General features: G+C 39.0%; 2 long non-coding RNA genes and 2 pseudogenes across 6 annotated transcripts; 2 read left to right on the top strand and 2 right to left on the bottom strand.

Moving 5' to 3' along the window:
* Positions 1–2,838: 2,838 nt before the first annotated feature.
* LOC146668037 (uncharacterized) lies at positions 2,839–3,664 on the bottom strand (annotated as a pseudogene).
* A 6,492-nt stretch (positions 3,665–10,156) lies between these two features.
* LOC146668038 (uncharacterized) lies at positions 10,157–14,722 on the bottom strand. Of its 5 annotated transcripts, XR_014912110.1 has the most exons (6): positions 14,387–14,722; positions 13,623–13,688; positions 13,117–13,272; positions 12,572–12,664; positions 10,675–12,274; positions 10,157–10,533 (listed from the first exon to the last, which is right to left on the bottom strand). It is a non-coding gene; the product is annotated as an uncharacterized LOC146668038 (long non-coding RNA). The 5 variants fall into 5 exon arrangements; XR_014912109.1 differs by having other exon boundaries at positions 10,157–12,274; positions 14,387–14,715; XR_014912111.1 differs by lacking the exon at positions 14,387–14,722 and adding an exon at positions 14,231–14,371 and having other exon boundaries at positions 10,157–12,274.
* On the top strand, positions 11,545–13,268 carry LOC146668039 (uncharacterized). The gene is made up of 2 exons (XR_014912114.1): positions 11,545–11,663; positions 12,165–13,268. It is a non-coding gene; the product is annotated as an uncharacterized LOC146668039 (long non-coding RNA).
* Positions 14,723–14,838: 116 nt separating the features above from the next.
* Positions 14,839–15,550, top strand: LOC146668040 (uncharacterized; annotated as a pseudogene).
* Positions 15,551–23,373: the final 7,823 nt, after the last annotated feature.

Raw genomic sequence — 23,373 nt, forward strand, 5'->3', positions numbered from 1 at the left:
ATGTCGCCTGTCGACACAATTTAAAAACTGTTATATATCACCTTGTTACTTTGTCATCTTAAAGTGGTCGTGTGATTACCACGACTACTATATTAATAATGGATTGCATTTATATAGCGCTTTTCAAGGCACCCAAAGCGCTTTACAATTCCACTATTCATTCACTCTCACATTCACACACTGGTGGAGGCAGCTACAGTTGTAGCCACAGCTGACCTGGTGCAGACTGACAGAAGCAAGGCTGCCATATCACGCCATCGGCCACTCTGGCCATCACCGGTAGGCGATAGGTGAAGTGTCTTGCCCAAGGACACAACGACCAGGACAGAGAGCCCAGGGATCGAACCGGCAACCTTCCGGTTACAGATGCGCTTCCCAACCCCCTGAACAATGGTCGCTCAGGGGGTCGCCCAGGCCAGCCAAACAGACGCCTGTCTTCCGGAAGGAGTTTGGGCTGTCCCCCTCGGGAAGAGCGTGAGCTCCCCACGCTGGGGACAAAGACAAATGGCAGTGATTTTCTTTTGTTTTTATTTTCAAACCGGGGGTATATTCTGGCCTTGACAAACTGCCTGGCTGCTGAAATGCATGTTTTATTTCCAGTGTTGGGTAAGTTACTTTAAAATAGTAACTTAGTTACATTACTAGTTCTCTCAAAAGTAACTCAGTTACTTCAAGTTACTCGTTACTTTCAAAGTAACTAGTTACTAGGGAAAGTAACTTAGGTTTTACTCAGAATTCTCTTGTTAATGTGTTTCTTCCATAACTTTGCCAGTCTTCTAGCTTGCTTACTTGCCACAAGTGCACTGTGCCACCTACCAATAGAAAGGAAAAGATAATGTGCATATTTCCACGAGAGAAATCCCACGCCTGGACCGTCATTGACTGCTGCCATGATTCTAGCCTACGTCACAGCGTCATGTGCGCCTTTTACATCCAACACAAAAACTGCAGTCGTGGTGCTTTCGATTGTACTCAGAACTCGGAGGTGACACGGTGCCATTTGTCCACAAGTCCGTCCTCCCTGAACTGGAGGAGGAGACTGAGAGGGTGCTCCTGGTGAACTGGAAACTTCCGGAGACCCTGAACCTTGGAGTGATTTTGTTACCCCTTCTAACACCTTCCTTCTCTTTGGGGGAGAAGAGGAGAAGAGAGGGGTGACACAGAATGACGCAGGTTTGCTAGACTAGATTTACCCTTTTTAATTTTCACATTTATTTCCTATCTTATTCATAGCCTTTTCTTTTTTTCTTTAAGTCACGAGCAGTTGTCTAAGCATTTCACTGCATATCGTACTGTGTACGTGACAAATAAAATTTGAATTTGAATTTGACTGACCACTTCTTTTTTTCCCTCTCCGGGATGTGACAGCTTGTTCTTTGCAGCAGCTGCTGCGAAGGAATGCTTTCCCCAAGGTCTTTGGTTCTCTACCTTGGCCTGGCGGGCAGACTGCAGGCCTCCTGCTCCTCTCTGCATTCTGGCCCCGCTCTGTCTCCCTCTCACAGCTGCTGCTATCCGGTTGTTCAGTGATGACGCGACGAATCCTACTTCCGGGTCTAAAGTAGTCTGCGTTTAATATGGCTTTTGTGTTGTTAACATGTTTAATGTTATGTATTTTCTTCTATTTGATCTCAAAAAGCTCCTAAAACAGTCAGTGATCCCTGTTGACCTCCCTCTGCTTTTATTACCACTAATCATTTATTTAAGCTCAGTTTTTAAAACCTTAGGAAGTAACTACAGCCCAGCCCATGCAGCAGTATATGAATGACTAACCTCGTATTGTGGATGGATTATCTCAGTTGTTCTCCTGGCTGAAGTTTGGTCCTTTTACAGCATCCTGCCATGCGATTACATTTGTTCCTGACCACCGAGAACACTCACGTTAACTTTTATCGAGTGGAAAAAAAGTTATCTTGTTTATATTATGCTAACATAGCTGTGTCGCTAGCGGTCACGTAGCACATCATTATATACCAGCTAGCCCAACTTCAGTAACCCTACAAACATCACTGCTGTTTAGTTTTCTGTCTTCATTTATGCTGGAAGTGATAGCAGAGCTGTACGTTTTAATTTGTTTCCAAAACCCCGCAGTCAGGACATGCTATATTGTATTTAGATAGAAGCTAGCGAGCTAACTCCCTGCTAACTTCTAACTCCGTTAAATGTCATAAATTCCGTTTTCATGGATGCCTGGATGTTAAACTCAATTGTTACACCTGGTAGAGCAGAACGCTGATCATTTTATTAAAGATGAAATACTTTAGACAGTTTTTCAACTCTCAGTAATGCCATAGTGATCGTTTGATATATGGACCTGCAGCGGAGTTTAGACCCAGACACGGCTAGTGACGTCAGACTGAACAATCGGATTGCCACAAAGCCAGCTCTTGGCACCTGCTGGGGCTGAGGGTTAGGTTTTCTGGGTAAGCAGAGGTTGAATGCTTCTCCCTCCTGCTTTCTGCGGGTGCTTGTCTCTCTCATTCTATCCAGTGCTGGGCCAAAGAGACCCTTGGTAGGGTCACAGGCTGCATCCATGACCTCAGCCTTCTGAGCATCACCTAAGCTTGACAGGTTTAGCCACAAGGCTCTCTCACCCGAGACTGCAAGGGACATAACATGGCCACACCCTTGGACTGCTCCCCTGGAGGATCGAAGAATGAGATCATTAACCACACAGATTTAATCCCAGAGGGCTGGGTTTGGGGAACCTGAGTCAAGCTGACAGCCCATGTCTTCCAGAGCAGTGCAGCATATTTGTACATCCTTTGATAAATAGATGCCGTGAGGCGATCCATCTTGCTGGGCAAAGAAATGCTAGAAGAAGCTGAGATTGCCCTGCAGTTAGGGTGAAGGTGATACGCCACTGACAGCTGGGGGTTCGATCATCCCCAGTTCACCCATCCCCTGGATCTCAAGCTTAGAGCAGCCCTTGGTCAGAATCTTGCTTTTAAAAGGGCTTGACCAATAGTGACTAATTTCTTTCACGAAGGCCGGGACTGCTGGCAGAAGCTGTTTCAATGGTGGCAAGGCTGGTGGGAGCCTCTTGCTGTCATACAGGTCCCGTTCTGCCCCTTTGGCATCCTGGGCGGCTGGCCATGGCATGCCTAGCTTGGTAGCAGCCCGTTTGCAGACCTCGTACAAATTGCTGTCCACCGGGGGTGCAACTTCAGCCCCACTTGGTGGCCTGGACTGCTGGGGAGGAAAGGTAGAGTCATCCTCCTCCTCATCCATGTCCTCTAGTTCGAGGAGGTCAGAGTTGGCATCGCCCTCCGTGTCCTCGCCACCCGGCTCACCCACGTTTTGATCGAGGAGGTCTTTGAACGATGGGGGCATGAGCGGGGACTCTTCTTTCATGTCCGCCCAGCTTGTGGAGGCTCGCGGATGACGGATATCACTTGTAGCAGTAGCGGCCGACAGGCAGATGTCCTGACTGTTCGTTACTGCTACTCTCAGCCTCCTTTCCAGGACTTTCTCTGGCATCAACATGCAGTGTGGGCATCCCTGAGGGTTCGCCAGTGAAGCCTGAGCATGCTTGGCACCCATACAGAAGACGCACTTTGGATGAGGTTCCCTGCCCGAGATGACCGCATGATGTGAGGCACGGGCGGGATACAGCCTCTTTGGCCTTCGGTTCCGACCATTTGGCAGGAGTAGGAGCCAAAGACATGGTTAGAGGAAAGGCGTGAGACTAGGCTACACCAGGCTCGTCGCGACACGTTAGCCTGTACGTAGCTAGGACTAGCAGCGGGGGTTAAATCCGAGCTAGTCACCACGGGAGTCAGCTCGTCGTGACACGTTAGCTGCACTCCACTAGCCAATATTGTTAGCAACTTAATGCTAACTGAACCCTTGGTCGACTACAAGCTAACGAGACACTAAAATGGTTTGTGGCCTGCTAACAAGTTAATGCTAGCCGGACACTGAAAGAACAGCTCGCCATAACGCGTTAGCCCGAGTTACACAACGTCCACCACCTCGATAACTAAAACCAGGAACCGCTGGAACGGCTCGCCTGATGCGATTGCTGTTCCACAATGTAGCTATAAGTACACTTCTTTCGTAGGACTTACTCAGCATGATCCAAACTGGAACCAGAAAAACTGTGTTTGGTGACATACTCCTACACGGGACACCTGAGAACTGTTAAGCAGCTAATCAAGTTAGCCCGGATGCGCTGAGGGAGCTCAAAGTAGTTTCTCACAGGACAAAAGCAAGAATGAGTTAGGAGGGACTGGTCGGCCATGTTAGAATGTGGGGGTGGAGCCCTGAGCGTGGCTCGACAGGTCTGTCATAGACAGACGTGGTGTCATTGGAACTTCCTTAGTTGGTCACGCCGAGGCAATTCCCATAGTGAAACACTGAGCGAAGTTAGAAAAAGAACCAAAACAAGTACTGCACTGAGGCAAAAAGAAAAGAAGCAGAGCATCGATCGGTTTTGTGAGGGGGAAAATATGTAAGGTAATGTGTGTTTTAATCACGATTCATCATTTATAACCCTGTAGATATATGTTAGCTTTGTTGATATTTGCATCAACTCTTTGTTGATGCAAATATCTATTCAGCCTATCACACTGCATATTTCATTTTATTTTCCCCATCATCAAACCAGCTACACTAGTGTTTGCTCTAACTTGTGAAGTTTGACTTTTTTCTCTTGTTTATATCATCATGGGGAGGTAACACATTTGTTTCTTCTCTGTAGGTTATCTCAGTTTGCATTGGTAGGCAGCTCCATTTGTTTGTTATTTTGGCCTTAGCTCACCCCAAGATTATTTCATACTGGTGTGTTTGTAAATCTGTTGAATAATAAATACAACATCCATTCTTTATTGAGAAGTTCTTTCTGTGGCTCTTTGGGACTTCCATCATACCCCAGATGCAACATTGGATGATGCCAGACGGGTTTTCTGAGTATTTCTAAGTATCAGTATCTAAGTATTTACAAAGGGTTTACAAAGAATGGGCTGAAAAATCTAAACTATTGATTGAGTGGCAGTTGCTGCTAGAGGTCAGAGGAGAATGGCCAGACTGCTTTGAGCTGATAAGAAGACAACAGACACTTGAATAACCACTCATTACCAACTAGAGTCTACAGAAGAGCATCTCTGAAGGAACAACACATCAAACCTTGACGGAAGTTGGCTACATCACAAGAATAGTATTGCTGCTTGCTATGTTCATCCCTTCAAGCAGGATAACCCACCATGTCACAAAGCTCAAATGATCTCAAATTGGTTTCTTGAAATTACAAGTTCTCGTTACTCATATGGCCTCTACAGTCACCAGTTCTAGAGCACCTTTGGGATGGTGATAGTAGATTCTCTGCACTGATCCAACAGATTAGCAACAATCATGCTATCATGTTAATATGGACCACAATCTCTGAGGCATGTTTGAAGGTAGTTCTGAGGCAAGGGGTCCAAGGTGGCACAAACAAGGCGCACCTAAAAAACCTGGTATTAACTGCAGTGGAGTTCAGCAAGTGATAAACCACAAATAAGAAAAAATTAGAACTTATTTTCTGCTTTTTAATATGGGACTCAGCATAAGCAGTTATCCCAATGTTCATGGTAACCAGAGCATGACCCTATTATTCTTTTGCTTTAAACGCAAGGGTTAAAGTGGGTTACTGAAGGTGCTGGAACATTGGTAGGTTAATACATGTAATAATAATATTACTAATGAATTGGTTCATTTTTCACATCCTGCAGTCTGGCTTCGCTTCCAGTGATGGTGCAGTCAGTGCTCAGTAATAAGAAAATACAGACATCCAATGACCCACTTAAACCTTTACCAAATCCCTTTTCCTTCTCATCTGTGTGATGTGCTCATGAAGCAAATGTAAATGTTTCAGTTCATGTTGTGTTCATGTTTCATCTACCCAGATAATAAGTAAAAAGAAGTGAGCATAAATTGAGTAGTCTTTTTTTAAAATGGCAAGTAATTTCAAATACTAAACCCCACTTTAACCCATTTTTGTTTTAAATAGTTGTTAGAGGGTTAGGGTCACATATGAAGAGAATTAAACCAAACTTGATACCTGCTGTATGTTTCATTAAATTTAATTCACAGAGAATATTCAGGTGATATAATGACAGTATTAAAACAGTATTAGTATTGGAGACCGTTTTACAATAACACATAATTTAATTTGACACATTTAAAAACATCGCAGCTGTTTAATCACATCAAATAAGTTGCATGAAATCGACTAGCTATGTGGATGGTATATTTATAAGACATTACCTCCAATTTTTTACTTCTGTGGATTTTTTTCAGGTGCATGTGGAACAGTAGTGTTTCCCAGTAATGAGCACATTTATTTCCCCTTTCTCTATTCGCCATAACCACAGAATAACAGATAAACCCTATTTTAAAACTGAAAGAAGGGATTTATCAGTGGTGGTAGTGGGTGGACGGTTGATATAAAAATTAGCAGCATGACTTGTTGTGACAGTAAAATGATTAAAAAGTGAGGAACTCTATTAACAGCTTGCAAAAGGGGTAAAATTATTAATCACAGATTCATAGCTCTAGAGTGCTAAATATATTCTAAACTAATAATAAGAAAATATAATAAATGGAAAAATGCACAGCTTCAGATATTGATTCAGTTGCCTTTGACTTTGGACATGCCTCTGACCTTCATCTTACTTTTGTTAGAGAATAAGAACTATGTAACAATCACACTATCTTACATGTGCCTGTAACGTATCATAGCATAGGATGGTGCACAGGAGGCAATATCTCCCACTATTCTAGAAATGGCGTTTTTTTCCCCTTCCTCTAGCAATTTATTTTCGCCCTTGTGGTTTGTGATCGCTTTGTTGTGGCTGCCACATGGCACAGCACTAAGTGTAGTAAGAGACTATTTCCATTCATTAAATTGCAAGACAGCATGCACATACAGAGAAGGGAGGCTATGAGACACTGTATGTGTGTGGTGCATTAGTGGTTAAAAGGAAAAAGTAAAAAAATATAGGGAGTGTGGGACACTTAAAGTAATATCACACTGCCCTTTTTAAAGGTTATTGTCAAAAGATAATAGCGTTGTAGCTAAATAATCAATCAGATGAAATGTGTGCAATCTAGAAAACCATTAAATCACAAAAAAATAAAGGTTTGATGAATAAAGCAGGAAAAAAACCCCAAACATTTTGGATTTATTGTCGATATATAAGGCCGATCATGTGGTTTTGTGAATAGAAGCAACTGCATCTTTAATCGAGCCCTTTAGTGGAGTCCCTTCTTGTTTGCAGTGGTGATGGACAGATTAATAGATGAGGTTAAGCACGAGTCTCTGTTAACTATGATGTTTGCAGATGATACTATGATCTGTAGTGAGAGTAGGGAGCGGGTCTAAGATAGCCTGGAGAGGTGGGGGTATGCTTGGGAGAGACGAAGAATGAAATTCAGTAGAAGCAAGACAAAATACGTGTGTGTATGTGAGAGTGAAGCAACTAGACTGGTGAGACAGAGGTAGTTAAGGTGGATGAGTTTAAGTAACTGGCACCAGTGTTGGTCAAGTTACTTGAAAATAGTAATAAGTTACTAATTACTTCTCCAAGAAAGTAATCCAGTTACTTCACTGATTACTTATTTTCAAAAGTAATTAGTTACTTTATAACTTAGTTACTTTTTAAAAACATGATACACAACCTGAATATGTTAATAAAGTAATAGACCTTTCAGCCCAATTCTATTTTTTCTGCATCATCCATCATATAAAACTGAATCTCTTTTTAAAACTTGTTTTATTAATTTCAATCTTTTAATTTTATGCACATTGCATCAAGCAAAAATGAAATTATATGCAACAGACTTTGACTTGAAGTAATTTGTTTAACATTTAAACCTATTTTCTGAATATTCCAGAATATAAACTATAATTATTTTTTGTGTTTACACTCACTCTTTCAAATAGATGAAAGTAAAACACAGCAAAAAATAACTAAAATCAAAGATTTAGCTGCACTAAGTCCTGTCACTCTTAAATCTGTTTTCACCTGTTTAGCAGAAGTGGAGCCGTCGGAGGTTTGCCTGGTGCCAAAGCGTTCATGTCAGTGGGGGGATCCGGGGGTTTCTCTGTGAATTTTACATTCCCGTCCCAGCACTCCATATTATCCATTGTTGATCTACATGCGTCTGTTGCTGTTGCACATGCTTACGTCATTGTCACGAGACACCCTCACAAACCAAATAATGGTTTAGTAATGCAGTAATGCAGCCTGCTTATGGGAAAGTAACAGTAATCTAATTACTATTTTGCAATAGTAAAAAAGTAATCAGATTACAGCAACACAATAGTTTTAATGCGACAAAGAAGACAAAGATATATATCCAGGGAAATGTGCATGCATACAAGAACATGTATAAATTATAGTGTAAAGTTACTGAACTTCAGGATAACTTCTCTCTGTGCAAGTCAGTCCTCGTATGTAAATGATCTGTTCCATATTAATGTGAGACTTTTCTTACCTGAGTCACTTCCTCCCTGCTGCCAGTCTCCTTTGCAATTAATTTAATTCCATTTGTGTTGAAGAAATGTTTGGGTATGGGACTGGAAACACAACAGTAGGGAGAGGCATCTTCTGACAACGACGCCTTTGAAGTTGGCGGTTCCTTTAAAATAATTATGAAAAGAAAGGAATGAAAACACTGCACATGCTGCTACATCTCAAAGACAATGCTCGGTGATCCTTATTCACGCATTTGCTGGAGGGTAATCAGTCTTCCTTTAATGTTTTTTAATGATATTTCAGTCAAGCAAAATCCCTTTGGTTGAATCAGAATCTCAAACTTAATAAATACTATATCTAGCTATTGTACCCTTTAAGACAGATGACTTACTTTATTGCTTTGCAACAGCATATCTTGACTCCCAAACTCCCAGCAGTTAATGTTCAAGTAAAATAAAAGCAGGATTACAGAGGCGTACCTATTATTATGACAGTTGTGGAAATAACAGGAAAAATGTGTAGGCAATAATACAATGCACGTGCATATACACATAAAATATGTTTAGTCAGTGATTACTTCATTGGTTTCAGTTTAAGGTAGTCAAAAGTGTGTTCTTGTGCACTTACAGACACACACTACATCAATAATGTGAGAGTGTAGTGATGCATTTCTCTCTGCCTGTTCACTTTTATATCACTACACGATGAGGGGGAATTAAATTACTATAGTCTCATGCTATTCCAAAATACATATCAATGCACCAACAAAGGCACAGAACATAGATTTGTAGATTATGGTTTCATGAGCCTGTCACTGAAGGGGCTTTTCGGAACACCCACTGCATCATAGATAGGGTAGTGAGTGTTATTAAAGAGAGATGACTGCTTAGCAATGACGCTCTTCTCCCCAGTGTTTCCACTGTGTCCAAGGGGCACACAAGGACAGCGCTGACATTCATAATTAGTTTATTCAGTCTCTTGCTTTTTATCCCTCTCTGTGATTATTTCTGCTTCCCAGCAAACTACTGCACAAACACAAATTAAGAACTAATGCCAGCACAGTGATACAAAATGATTTTTAACTGTCTATGGCACCGTCTCCTTGGCAGATAATGGCCACTTTGGCCATTCTTATACATTTTTTCCACTAAGGCAGGTTCTTAAGATAAATAAACAGGTACAGTGCTTCTGGAGTCTGCTACAGTCTTATTCTAAAATGGATCACTTCAGAACTCTTCACACAATATGCCAGAATAACAAAAAAATGTTTGGAAAGCTTGCAAATTTCTTAAAATTAAAAACATGTACATAAGTATTCACTACCTTTGTCACACTCAAAAAAATGAAACGTTGACTTTAATTAAAATTATTTTGTCAACAGGTTCCACGAAATTGAATTATGTTAGTTTAAAGCAAAAATCTTTAGTTCATCTAATTTAAAAAAACTACTTAAGATTAACAAGACATATTTAAGACTAACTAAATCAAGTTATGTTGTATGAACATAGATGATATATTTTCAGGTTAGATAGTTTAGATTAGTTACTTCAACACATTTCTTATTTGTGGCAGTAAAATGTTAAATTTAAGTTAGATTAATTCAAATATTATATTTTCAGCCACCTTGTGCTTTATTAATTAGTTTTACATAAATCTATTTTGTCAACAGGTTCCACACAAATGAATTAAGTACATCCAACTTATTTTTTTAAATTTATTTTATTGCCAACACATTCAGTGAGCATTTGTGTAAACCCAGTCCAAAATAAAACACAACAGCTCATTAGGGTTAGTAATTAACAGTATGTAGACAGATGCAACATCAAGACTTTAAATTAAATGTCTGTATCTACCAGAAATAGAAGGAAAAAAAACGCATTGAAGATCACATAACACATTGATAAGATGACACTTGAGTTATGCACATGTGATGCTAGTAAGGTCTGTGAGTGTTTTTTTTCTTTTAGTGTCTAAAATGGATAGCAAAGTTGCTATTTGCAATGATTTCTTAGGGTCAGTCCAGTAACACAATGCCAATGAAGTGCTTTCCTTTAACAATGCAAAGTGAAGTGTCCACCTCAACAGCCACAATTAAAAAAAAAAAAAATTATGTAACAACAACAACAACAACAACAACAACAACAACAACAACAACAACAACAACAACAACAACAACAACAACAACAACAACAACAACAACAACAACAACAACAACAACAACAACAACAACAACAACAACAACAACAACAATAATAAATAGTCCACTGATATTAGCAATCAAAGAAAATTACATCACCATCCCAAATAAAACTTTAACAAAACATGCCAACATTATGGTCTAACAATAAAACAGCTTGTCAGCGTTCAGTTTTTTTGCAACAGCACAGCAGTAACCATTTAACACTCGCCACTGTCAACATTTATTTTACCAGTGTTTGGGCAAAAAACTTCAGATGGAAACATTTTAACATGGAAACAATTGTTCGTCTTTAAAAGTCCACAAAATATACATTCATCCTGCATTCCCAACTTGGATGATCTGATATCCTCGTGTTGGTGTTGTTCCCAGACCATCATGAAAATGTTGTTCCAGGTTCAACATTGCAAGTGACCAATCACATTGTTGTGACGTTATTCTATTCCAAGCCATTCGTGCATTTATGAAATTCCAATGTTGCAAGGACAATATCAATTCTGCTTACTGTTTATTAAAGGGTTACGGTTAGGGTTAGGGTCAGTTGATCGGCGGACAGAGGCGGTTTCACGCAGCTTAAGTACAGTTTTTTGTTTTACGCCGGTTTTTCCCGAAGTCGCAAAAGTATGACGTCACAACATTCTGATTGGTCACTTGCAATGTTGATCCTGGAACAACATTTAGTATGATGATCTGGGAACAACACCAACACGAGGATATCAGATCAACCTCCTAACTTACCCTTAATTTTAGTATGTATTGCAATTACCTTTACAATGCACACAATGTAACACAAACTGAATATGAACATATTTCCACCTCATAACAATATGCCTTGAACGCTAATATACACACCACCCTTCAACATTTCTGGTGCAGTATCATCTCTCAATTAAATCCTTTAAATCTCAATACTTTTGATTGTCTCTTAGCTTTCAGTCTTGAGGTTAACTGAGATTCAGTGCATATATCCCACCCATTAAGAGTGCACATGCAGAGGCCAGGTCTTCCAGGTCATGCAGGACACACTAGATGGTTATACCCACTGTAGGGTAATTTCCAATAAACCAAGTTCAAAAAAGAAGAGTCTATGGCTGACGCGTGTTCCTGGTTTCCAAAAGAAATGCTTCCAGTTGCATTATGATTTGAAGACTGTTTATTTATTACAAACGGAAGATGTAACAATGAACTCCTTCCTAAAAAGCATGAAAGTTCCAAAAAATAGCAGTTATCCAGAACTAGCTGTGCACACGGTCAGAAAACCGTGAGACTCCTAACCTCTCTGTCCATGCTCCTCCCCTTCCCTCTCACACAGGGTTTCATGCTACTATTGCACTTACATAATTAAAGTGAGAGGTACCCCCTTTTAGGTTCCAATCCCAAAACAGTGACTTAAAATTACTTTATGTAAACACATATATTTTCACATTTATTAATCCTGAAAAGATGACTTATGTAATGAATCTATGAATTATAAAACAAACATGAACTCAATCGTAAATAAAAATATAAAGCAGACGTCTGGCGCTTACACCCACATCGGCTGGAGGAGTGCTGGCATCAGCTCTTTCGATGGTAAAGATAGCAAGGGTAATTTGTTCCAGCTCCCTCTGAACAGCTGTAGCTTAGACACAAAAACATAGAAAAATGGCATCCAGTTTTAAAAAAAGAAAGAAAAAGGGCCAAAGCTACCCTTTAATGACGTAAACACAATATTAGGAACATGCACCCCAGTGCGCCACTATTTCAGACTACAGATTCAACGATAAATATAAATAGTTTGGGTATACAAGAAGATTTCCCAAAACATTTAAACAGGTTCCATGCAAATTACAACAACAACAACATTACAACATGCAACAACATTAGTTATTCAAAATTTGGTTTAATACAGATAAAAAACTAAACTAAAATTACCAACCAATTATTCTTTGAAGAGGATGCTTGGGTCTTCATTCAGGTAAAAAGGTAGTGCCCTGAGGACACACTCCCTCCCCTTTTCAATGGTTTCCTTCTGTAGAGAGTGGCAGAGATACAGGAAGAGAAAACAGATATACTTTAGGATGACAGAAACTCACATTATACGCAAAATGAATGACATAGCCACTGCACAGATAGACATGTACACAAGACCAACTAATCATCACATGGACATGAATAGTTAACCTGTTGGGCAGGGTTTCCACCACATTATATATGTCCATAATGGAGGTAAAGACAAACTAATACATCATCTTTTTTGCATTCAAAACATAACATAAAAACATTCACTTCTGGTTTAACCTAAATCAAGGGATCAGATTTTACATATGTTTAGGTAATTTAAATTTTCCAACGTTTTGAGTACCAAACTTTGTCTTGCTTAATATAAATGTAAGTGCACTGTGCAGCTACCATACACTAGCTGTTTAAATTTGAAAATGATCTTATTAGCCATAATATTTTGCTACCAACAGAATAACGCACCTGTGTGGCTGGGGCCAAAGTTTGTCTAATTTTCTTCCCTGCAACGCCTCCTTTTTTCTTGAAGACTTTTATGAGCTGGTCAGTGTATTGGTCAAGTTGTGTAAAAAGCCTTGGAACATGTGCAGCAGTAGTAATCCTCACATATTCTGCTTCCACCTGAAAATATGTCAACAAACACAACATACTGTACTGTAAATATACATACTATATGTACACATATACAAACTAAAACTAATGTAGTAAGACCTCATTAAAGCTATAATTTTAACACAAACATTTACACAAAATGCTAATGGAGCCATTACAGCTTTTATTGTTATTTATCAAGTTCCAAAAAATATTGATCACAGCTGATCTGAAAAGAATTTCATGCCTCAGGCCCTTGAACTGCAACCTTTACCATGGTTCAGATGTGGAGAAGAAATAACAGGGGCATGGGATGGGTCACAAAAGAAAACTTAACTTATAAAACAGTTTTGTTTTTAAAAGTATAACAGTTCACATACCACATACAAGCTCAGCAGTACCACATACACCACATCAGTATAGGAGGGAGCAGGTAAAGGCAGGATCTGAGATTTATAAAGAAAAAAAATAATTAATTCCTTAATTTCAAGAAGCAAATTATTGTTTGAATTACAACTAAATAAAATACTACTCAGAAGAAAAGCAAGAGATTGACACTGCCATGTGCTAACTTTCTATAGAAGCAATTATCACCAGGTCTGTCGACCTCCATTGTCTGTCCACTCATATGTCTTGAATAATTTTATTAAAAAAATTAAGTGTGTACTTTCACAAACTGTAATTTATAACTACATTGATATGTATAACTCCGCTAGGAAACATGCTGTATTTACAGACCATTTTTACATAATACAGATTACTGATAGAGCAGAACAATGGTGTCACAGTGGCTTTCGCCCTTGACTTTTTGGATTTTAAATGTCACTTTATGCTATCCTTGCTATCCTATTCGATATTTCCGACTCTCGGATTACAGAAAAGGAATCCCAAGAAAGCAAATGGAAAAATAACCCCTTGAAAGAATAACCCCATGAACCCCTGTAGCTAATCCCTTAATAAAACAAAAAACAATAAAAATGTTTCTTACACAGTCCACAAAATAAGCATGTCCAGGACCCAGTAAAACTAATGTAAAACAAGCACACGCAAACGATATAACATGTCTTGTAAGACAAACGCAAAATATAACCATGCTGGACATATAGATACTACACAACATAGTCAAAGAAAAAAGTGGTCTTACCTCTCAAAGAAACAGCAGCTTGGCGCCAAAACAGCCTTTTTCAGTTAAATTTGAAGTCTTGCGCATGAGCAGGCACAAGCCGTGAAACCTTCTTGTTCTGCGCGGTTTCATTACAACTGTTTTTGCATTACTGCCACCTTGTGGATATACAAGGTATATCGATCCTAATTGACTTAACTTAAATGTTATGCGATCAAGTAACACATTAGTATTATGTACGTTGAATAATAGACACAATTACGTAGACTTGATTAGAAAAACATATGTTAACTTAACAAAAACATATATTTTAAGTAAAATGAAAATAAATAATTAATATACACTGAACAATCCACCTCATTCATTTTTTTGAGTGCATGATACCCAAAACTGGGCTCAAGTGCATCATATTGATCACTGATCATCTGTCAGATGTTCATATGAGTCTACATAAGGCCCCATAGTTACAGGTCATGTTAGAGAGCAATCCAAGCCAAAAGTTCCAAGGAATTGCAGACTTCCAAGACAGGATTGTATAGAGGCAAATATCTACAGAAAGGTACAGAAAAACGTTTGCAACACTGCAGGTCCCAATGACCACAGTGGCTTCCATCATTTTTAAATGTAAGACATTTGGAACCACCAGGACTCTTCCTAGAGTTGGGTGCCCAGCTAATCTATGTGAATAGAGTGAAAGGGCCTGAGTGAGGGAGGTGACCAAGCTCATTCTGACAGAGCTCCAGCATTGCCCTGTGGAGAGAGCAGAACGTTCCAGAAAGACAACCATTTCTGCAGCACTCCACCAATCAGGCCTGTTTAGTAGAGTGGCCAGACTGAAGCCACTCCTCATTAAGAAGCCCATGACAGCCCATCTGGAGTTTGCCAAAATGCACCTGAAGGACTCATAGACCGTTACAAACAAAATTCTCTGGTCTAATGAAAGATTGAACTCTTTGCCCTGAATGCAAAGTGTCATGTCTGGAGAAAAGGCACTGCTCATTACCTGGCCAGTACCACCTATACAGTGAAGCATGGTGGTGGCAGCATCATGCTCGGGGGATCTTTTTTGGCAGCAGCAGCACTAGGATACTAGTCAGAGTCGAGGGAAAGATGAATGCAGCAATGTACAAAGACATACTTGATGATAACTTACTCCAGACCTTTCTAGATCTCAGACTGGGGTGAAAGGAGTAGTTTTAAGACCAATCTGTGATGTTCCTGAGTGGACTGAATATCTCTGGAGAGATCTGAAAACGACTCTGCACCAATGTTCCCTATCCAACCTAATGGAAGTCAAGAGGTTCTACAAAAAAGAATGGGGGAAATTGCCCCAAAATAGTTCCAAGCTTGCAGCATCATATTCGAGACTTGAGGCTGTAATAGTAAAAGGTGTTTCAACAAAGTATTGAGCACAGGCTATGAATACTTATGTATATTTTATAATGTTTTTTATTGTGTAAAAAAATAGCAAGAATTTAAAGAAAATATTTTTGTATCATGTGTAGAATTTTGATGTCATAAATGAATTCAATCAATTTTTTAAATAAGGCTGGAAGCTTGACAAAATGGGGAACAAGTGAAACTTTGTGAATACTTTCCAGATGCACTGTATTTGTATGTCCCAGCAATCCAAATGTCCATTCCATAAAAGTATTAGATTACCAGTGAATGGGCTTGTTTCCTGTGAAAGTTCATTACACTCCTCTTAAGCTTGTTCACATTACATCAGTTCTGTTTTTAGCATTTGGTGAAATCCTGGGATAGTGGTTTCATCACCACAGATTTTCTGAAAGTGCCAGTTGCTGCTATTTTGTACATCTAACAGTAACAAAGTAATCATTATGACAAACTCTAAAAAATATACAGAAAAAAACACAGTCATGCAATGCAACAAAATAGTGTCTGTTTCATCCGCATCCACCATCTCAGTCTTTCCTGTATGCAAGCCTGGCAGTGTAGAGTAAAAAGCATGGAAAACAACTTTTTCATATTGTTCTTCAAGATGATACAGGGAACTGCACACTAGGTATATGATGGCGAACTGCACAGAGGAGCTCACCCAGAGTATGATGTGACCGAGGAAAACCTCTCTAGAGCCTTCATTAGGTTTCATGTAAGAGCTTCTACTCTGTAATGGTTAGGATCTCGCATAAAAAGAAGAGAAACTCTCAGAAAATATGAAGCACCACCTCAGGCAGCTAGTATTCAAAGACCTTAAGAACTCTGGAGAAGACAGGAGATAAACAATGGACAATTGTAAATACTTAAAAAACTAAAAGTAATTTGAGGGGAGGAAAATGCTCTCAGGTTTGCTGAATGCAAAAATAAAGATGTGCATACATTGTTTTGGTAAGAAATACTCAAAGGTTACCAAAAATGCTTCTTGTGGCACATTCATTTGACTCTTTAGTAGAGGTGGGAATCACCATACACCCCACGATACGATATTATCACAATACTTAACTCACGATACGATATTATTGCGATTTTTTTTAATATATATATATATATATTTGCAATATTCTGGGTATTGCAATACGATATTTTGTGATTTATCACATATTTTTTCTACTGCAGATTTTGTCCATAAAGGTAAACTTTATCAATATTCATTTGATCTAATAATAAAGTCTCACACTCAGTCTTTCTCTCATGTCAGTCAGTTTTATTGCTGACAAAGTGAACGGTTTGTATAACAGTCTAGTAACCAACTTAACTGAACGTAACTATCTGGTACAATTATAGCTTAAAACAAAATATAATTTTACATTAAATAAAAAAGTTTTAAATTTAAATAAAATAAAACATTTCTTAAATTAAAATAAGTAAACTGTCCTGTTTGTTGCTGCCCTAAAAAGTTAAACACATTTGGACAGTGAAGCAATGTCAGCATTCTTGCTCAGAAAAAGGAGCTGATCAACATGCTCTGAAGTCAGAGTGCTCCGTTTTGCTGTGACGATGTCTCCAGCGGTTGAGAAGACTCTTTCAGCCGAGACACTAGTACCTGGGATACAAAGGTATCTTTTTGCCAGTGTGGCCAGGAAAGGATAGACTTCCTCATGGGATTTCCACCAGCTTAGTGGGTCTTCTGTGAGTGCCAGTGACGTGACCTCCTGGTATCTTTTCACCTCCTCCTCAGCTGTGGCAGATAATGATTTTGGTGGGGCTCTAACATCACCATAAGTCTGACCAAGCAAGTCTGTTAACCCACAAGACTTCCTCATCTTGGCTGGTATGAGAGGGGGTCTGGGATTTTGTTCAGTCTCGTCAGGTTTCTCATGATGTTCATGGGCTTCTGGCTCACAGATGGGCTGCTGCCTCTTTTCTTCCTGTAGAAAACCCACACACATACAGAGAGAGGGAGAAAATAAATATTTCATATCTTTTAGTATGCAGTAATATGTTAGCAAATTATAATTAATGTATTTAATTGTTAAATAGAATATTACCAATATGACAAAAATATCACCGATCTACTAATATTGTAAGTAAGTTATTTAAATTATAACACCAGAATGTTTGCTTACCTGAAGGGTTATAGCCTCAGCAACCACTCTGGCATAGGTTTCCTGTCTTTCCTCCAGTGACAGGAACGGCAGGGTTTTAAAGCGTGGGTCGAGAGCTGATGCTGTGTAGAGGGTGTTCCTCTCGACTGTGCTGGCATATCTCTTCTTAAGATCTTGACTGATACTTTGCTTGATGTTTCTGACCAGCGCTGTGTCACCAATGTTGTCTTGGGTGTCGTGCAACAGCTGTGCTAGCAGCGGTGCTACGAGAGACAGAGTAGGATTCTTTTCCTCAGACATCACAGTAGTCGCGACTTGCATTGACTTCAAGGCCCGGACAATTTCTTCAGTGTTCCCAATATCCGTCTCGTTTAGAGTAAAGATATCTGTGCTACTCTTTCTGACTTCGGGAGACAGCAGCGCTGCAAAAATCGCAGGTTGTTGTTCAAGGAAACGCTGGAGCATGTCATAAGCACTGTTCCATCTCGTGCAGACGTCGGTCTTGAGCTTGTGAGTCGGGAGCTGTAACATTTTCTGTTTTTGCTCCAGAGCGTGGTTTGCCACTGTGCTTCTATTGAAAAACCCAGTTATGCGCCGCACTCTTCCCAAGACCCTGGCTACTGCAGGCAGGTTTAAGGCTCGTTGTGATGCCAGATTGAGCGTATGGGCGAAACACTTCACATGCAGGTATCCCGCTAGCTGAGTGGCAATTGTCATATTAGAAGCATTGTCGGTGACAACCACCAGATTTTTGTCGGCAATCCCCCATTCCTGTGCTGCATTTTGCAGGAGATTTGCAATGTTCGCTCCGGTGTGACTTTCATGTAATGTTCGAGTTTGGAGAACGTAAGACAGCAGTTGCCAGTCTGCTGTGAGATAATGAGCTGTTATGAATCCACAGCCCGCGAGGTCCATGCGTCGCAAGTTAATGCAACCCTTTCTGCTGTGCTCAAACTTTCCTCAACTTTACGCTTCACATCTATGTAGAGATTGGGTACGGCTGTGTCCGCGAAAAAACGTCGTGATGGTATCACATACCTGGGTTCCAGCGTCTTGATCATATAAGAAAAGCCCTCGTTTTCCACAATGTTGTAAGGACGCAGGTCTTTGCAGATGAAGTATAATGAAGTACGTGATAGATTGTGTTATTTTCTTAGCTCGCTCTGAATTGGGAGATAGCTTTGCTAAGCTAAGAGTGTCCAGCGTTGGTTGATTTTTCAGTGGAGCTGATTCAGAGCTAGCTTTCCCATCCGCGGTTAATGCTATTTTTGGATGGTGCCGTGTAAGATGGGCCCTCATGTTCGTAGTATTCCCAGAGTACTTTATTTTCATACGACACACCTTGCAAATCCCGTGTGTCATATCCATCTCATTTGTTCCATCCTTGTTAAAAAATCCAAAGTACGTCCAGACATTTGATTTAAACGCAGATGGCGCTTTCCTGATCTCTTTTTCTTCCTCCATCTTTGTTTGATCTATTTTCCCATGTGCTGACCTAACCTCTGCTGACCTCACTAGAGAAAAAGCTCAACCGCACCATCTGGTGGACTGGAAGTTTTTGGAACAAAATATCGATATCTGCTGTCCCTGTATCGATACATTATTAGCAAACAAAATATCGCGATACTACGCAGTATCGATTTTTTCCCCCACCTCTACTCTTTAGGGGGTGAAACACAAGACACATTACACTTCTAATCAATAACAAGTATAAGAGACAACATTTGTAAGAAAACTGAAGATAGTTTAAAATTCATATTTGAAACAGACATCGAGGCAGTGATTGCAATGTTCTTGACGATTCAAATTTCAGGGTTTTTTTCTAACTGGGACCTGCCGATGCAGCTTTTTGCATTTTCAAATTTTCATAATAAAAGACGTGATTCAAATGTACAGTTTTTGCAAACTTCTCTCACTTAAACAACTGAAAATTAAGTGGAAAGAGGTTCAAATAATTCACTGAAAATGAATTGTGAACAAACACCTTTAACTGACAATTTTTGTTACCAAAGAAAATCAGGTGTAATAGATTAATATAATAAATCAAATTTCGGTCACTTATATCATTTTAAAGTATGTTTATAAATTCACCAGATAATCGAACATCGATTTTCTTTTTTATTTCTTCTTGATTTCTTATAATTTCTCTTAACTGCTTTGGCTGTTTGCTCATACTGAGGCTGCTAGCTTGTTGCTGGCTCTGAGCTCTGGATAGCTTTAGCTTTGCCGCTGTTAGCGTTTTAAAATATCCATGTTCAGCTGGGTAAATGTGATTTAGGCATTTGGTGGTTTTCTTCTCACAGTTTACTTTGGCAAATGTTGTCTCCAATAACATCCACACATATTAGCAAGTGTCTATGAGTATCCGTGCGATTTTTGTGCTGCTGTGATTGTTTTCATAATTGGACATATGTGAAAATGAATGGCCAATTCTGATTATTGTCCACTTAATATTTACATCTTTTAGGGTAGACAAATTCTGGCAATGCTGTTTCATTTTAGTTTAAATGTAAAGAGTTTGATATGTTTTAAGGAAAATATATAGAAATAAATATAGCAACAATATACAAGGGGTGTCAACACCTTTATACATTGTGTGGATTAAAATAATAACACCTAGGTTAGAACATATATTAAAATGAAAAGTGACATTATCTATTATTTGATGAAATTATTTGTTAGGCAAATCAGTGTTCCAAGAAAGAGTCAATGAGTTGAGAAAATAGTTTATAAAAGTGTCTTAACGCATTTCATCTTGCAAATATTGGGTAAAATAAACACATAACTAGAACCTGGAAGCTGCTCTAAGGAAGAATCAAGGAAAGCTAATTGAGAAAACCAATTTATGTAGCTGATTTAAAGTTTCATAGTGAATTTAATTACCACTCAGTGAATAATTTCCTCAAGTTCTTCTCATTTCAGACAGCCAGGCCCATAATTCTTAAAGCTGAACACAGCATCACATTTTTTTCCCCCTTCCTCTCACAAAGCTCATTATCCACTGCTTTCTCCTCCTCCCTTTGTTTCCCTCATCCTCTGGCTTACTTTACGTTTCTGGTCCACAGCTCATCTTGTTCACTGCAGCCAATTTAAAAGCAGCTTAATCCTGAGGAGAATACTGTTGCCGCTTTCAGTTACACCCCTGTGATTGATGTCTGGTAAGATCTAATCTAATGTGCAACATTTGTGTGACACACAGGTACGAAAGTCAGTGGACGCACACAAAAAAAGTACAAAGGGGGTTTACTTTGTGCCCCATGCCTACTTAGAGAATACAACTGCATGTCATGTCTGAAATACTAGCAAGTTCTTCCTTGCTGATTGCATTTGAACTCAGCTTGCAAATCTCTTGTTGTCCTCTTTTTTTTTTTTTTTTTAAATTCGTGTTGTCTTTTATTCTTTTCTTTCCCTTTCTTTTTTTTTCCCCCTTTTGTGACAAAATGTTTCCAAAAGCCTTGATTGCCCAAGAAGGTGTCACTGGCGACATGGTGTATGAAAAAGCCAAGTCAACAACAGCTTCTCTACAAAAATAAGTGGGACATGTAGCCTGAGGGTATCACTTTATAAGCAAAGCTAAACTACTGGGATGTGAAATAGACAGTTGTTGCATACAACAACATACTTAACATTCAGTGAAAGTAAAGCACACAAGGTAGTCTTCTGTTAATATTAAAGAGAAAATGCAAATGTCAGACTCATGTCTTTCACATATGGCATGTATTTCTTCTTGATCTTAATAGTACAGTTCCTACCAACTAATTCCAAGATAAAAATAAAAGATTTATTTTAAACATCAAATGCAATAAATGTAAAATAAATAAATAATTATGCATGAGTTTACATAAAGAATCTCAGTCTTGGTGTTGCTCTACAGACAAAGTTTTTTATTATTTCTTCTTTTGCCCATTAATTCTGCATGTACTACTGTATGCCTCTGTGCAGGTACACGAGGTGAAGCAGTAATCCCAGACTGTGTAAACTCCTCTGGGCTTGCCTCTTCTACAGTCAACCACTGCAGAGTAAAATTTACCCATGTTTGTTTGCTACAATGTCCATCACACATCAGTGACTTGTCAATCATAAGATAGCCACAACCTAAAGTACACATTGTTCTATTTAAAATAACAAATGAAACTGGAAAATCCTGAAACCACTCTACCATGTCCCCTATCAGTGGGACATCAGAGACTTTCAACACCTGACAGACACTGTGCAGCAACAGCTTTTTTCCCCTTTTTTTCTGCACTCAGGTCTGTCAGTTGGAGCATCAAACTTTCTTTGTTCTAGATGACTTTGACAGATGTTCTTGATTGAAGAACTAGACTGTGTACTTGCAAGGTGCCATATTACATAAAGACAAAGCTGCAAAGCTGATTTGCCATTTACATAACTGTCGCATACTTAAAAAAAATGACACCACTCATTGCGTATTATCCAGTTTGTATCACATCGTGGGACCACCCTTTCTTCTTTGAAACTTCGCATTCAGTGCTCTTTGTTTATGTTTCAAGACATGCTTGACAGAAAGAGTTCTTTTCCTTCAGCTTCCAGATCCTCTCCACTCACCCGGATGATCCTTCCAAAGCCAGGGTAAACAGTCCGCTGCTTGTGACTTATCACCTTAGAGAATGAGACCTTCTTTGTTTCTCTACTGACAGCTGCCTGACTTGACAATGTTGTAATAAATGAGCTTTAACAAAATGTATCTAATATTAAATAAATATTACATATTAGTAATATAGTCATTATGTAGTTGCATTAGCTATTTAACTTTTTTTGTAGTGGCATTTTTGATATGTATAACATAGATACTATATAAAAACTATTTGCATAACTACAACTTACAACTTGAATACATTCTTAGTAGAAATGCAAAGAGATGTCTGTACCAGTTATAGCAAAGAAATGCAATTCCAACAGGACCACAACAGACGAGTACTGCAGTGAAGACACGTGGCATTGCTGATAACACCCAAAAAAGATGCTGCAGGTTTCCAGTGACAAAGGATATTATTAGACTATCAGCACATTGAAGTTAGAACTTCTAAAACTGTTATTTATTTATTTTTTAGTTCCTGCTGTTTCCATTCTTATGCCCCCACTACTCTTTTCCAACTGCAAACATCTTTTTTGTTTGCTTCTTGAAATTACGTTCACAACTATAGTCTGACTTTTATTCTGAGCTCTCAAAATGATAACTTTGTCCTTTTAGTTAGACAGAACCTTTAAAGCTAGACTTTTATAATTTTTGTTTCTATAGTAGTCAGGTTATTCATTTATTTTCCTTTGGATGGGTGACCAGCACTTGACAGTGTTTAGTCTGTTGTTATGATTTGCTTAATCACTGAGTTAAAACTCTTACGTGGAGGTTCCTTACACATTATACACACCACACTCACTCCTATATTCCCTTGTGTCAATGATTGTTTTCCTGTCGGTGTTTAAAGTAGTTTATATTCTCGTTCTGGATACGTTTTTTTTTATGTTGCCGTCCTGTTTTGT

This window comes from Rhamphochromis longiceps, linkage group LG6 (assembly GCF_057381845.1).
Source record: "Rhamphochromis longiceps isolate RC_006_pf linkage group LG6, R_longiceps_female_GT1.1, whole genome shotgun sequence".
NCBI lineage: Eukaryota > Metazoa > Chordata > Actinopteri > Cichliformes > Cichlidae > Rhamphochromis > Rhamphochromis longiceps.